At 39.2% G+C, this 1,740-nt stretch overlaps 1 protein-coding gene across 1 annotated transcript in view; it reads left to right on the top strand.

The window, feature by feature from the left end:
• Positions 1 to 1,740, top strand: part of Lhfpl1 (LHFPL tetraspan subfamily member 1) — a 17,601-nt gene that overhangs the window by 1,574 nt on the left and 14,287 nt on the right. The window lies entirely within an intron of this gene.

The raw sequence follows: 1,740 nt of genomic DNA, 5'->3' as shown, positions 1-1,740 counted from the left end.
TAGCTTAATTTTTTTTAAAAAATGTATTTTATTTATTTTATGTGTATGAGTACACTGTATCTGTACAGATGGTCATGAGCCATCATGTGTGTGGCTGCTGGGAATTAAACTCAGGACCTCTGCTGGCCCTGCTTGCTCTGGCCTGCACATTCTGGTGTAATTCACTGTAGCTGTCTTCAGACATACCAGAAGAGGGCATCAGATCTCATTATGGGTGGTTATGAGCCACCATGTGGTTGCTGGGATCCGAACTGAGGACCTTCGGAAGAGCAGTCAGTGCTCTTACCCGCTGAGAGCCATCTCGCCAGCCCGAGACTAGCTTAATTTCAACCAAGAATAAAAGTAAGTTTAGATAGGCAAATGTATGTAAATATTTGAGCTTTTTTGTATGCTTCCATGGGACATTAGAAAAACAGCTGGTAAAACTCACTGCGGAAGTTTGTTGATACAAGTTTTGGACTCCTCATCCAGTCCATTCATATCATTTTATTAGCCACACAGCGTAGTGAGAAAGGCTAAGAGACTTGGATTCCACTTGTTTTATGACATGGACTTATTCCTGCCTGTGAAAATGATATGAATTTTTCTATGCTTCATCTCAACTGAACATATTCTCTGGAAATATGATTTATATCTGTATTTTTGCTCTTCTCTCCAATGACTGACTGCATTTAGCTGTTCTTGGAGGAAGATTGAAGTAATTGCATCAGTCCATCACTAAAATCGTCCTCCAAGAACAGCTAAATGCAGTCCTAGATCCTCTATCCCATAAAGGGCATTTGTTACATCTGGAGAAATTGTGGTTATTAAAATTCAGGAAAAGTGCCACTGAGAAACCCCTGGCTTTCTAGTTCCTTCTTTATTCAGATTTACTGCAAATTTTTCACATATGTGTTATTTTATTTGCATGTACATCTTAAATTTTCTACTTTTTTTCAGATAAAGATTTCCTAGAGAACATCTGGTAGATTTCTACAGTGGTAGAAGCAAGTTGCTAATTTCTCATGGAGAGTTCCATGAGTATTACAAATCAGCCATTGGCTCACTTTTTACCTGTTTGTGGGCAGGCTGAAGTTAATCCACCATGTCCTTGAACAGATTTCTTCAGAAAGCGAAACTTGACTGATAAGAGACATGGTGTTTCCTATCTGCTAGGATAATGTGAACATATGGGACTTGGATTAGTTTTATGACAGGGTTTCTCTGTATAGTCCTGACTGTCCATGGAACTGGATCTGTAGACCAGGCTAGCCTCCAACTAATGGAGATCTGCCTGCCTCTGTCTCTTGAGTGCTGGGATTAAAGGTATGCATCACCATGCTCTGCTATTTCTAGACTTTTATTTACACCTATTATGTCTGAACACCCATCATTTCTATGTAACAACTTTACTTTACTTGGATCTCTAAGGGCATCCAGATGAAAGTTAGGAGGCTGCAAGGGTCAGAAAGCAGGACCGTAGCAACAGCCTCTACAACTTCTCCTCTAAGCTTCCTCCCTCTTTGGAGCCCATTTGAGACTTTTATATTTAAGCTTCTCTGTATACAGCATCTTTGCTGATCTCATGTAAAAGATCTAGGAATTTGAAGGAAAATTTTGAGGCAAGATGCAAAATGATAATGAAGATTTTGATATTTCCAATCTGTCTGGAATAAAACTTTAGCTAGATGACAGATAGTGTTTGAAAAGAAGTCAAAAGTGAATCACATTTGGGCCCCAAAGGATTCTTCCAACCTATAT

The sequence above is a fragment of the Mastomys coucha genome, chromosome X (genome assembly GCF_008632895.1).
Source record: "Mastomys coucha isolate ucsf_1 chromosome X, UCSF_Mcou_1, whole genome shotgun sequence".
Classification (NCBI taxonomy): domain Eukaryota; kingdom Metazoa; phylum Chordata; class Mammalia; order Rodentia; family Muridae; genus Mastomys; species Mastomys coucha.
The sequence above is the reverse complement of the archived record's forward strand: the minus strand, read 5'-3'. Positions and strand labels throughout refer to the sequence as shown.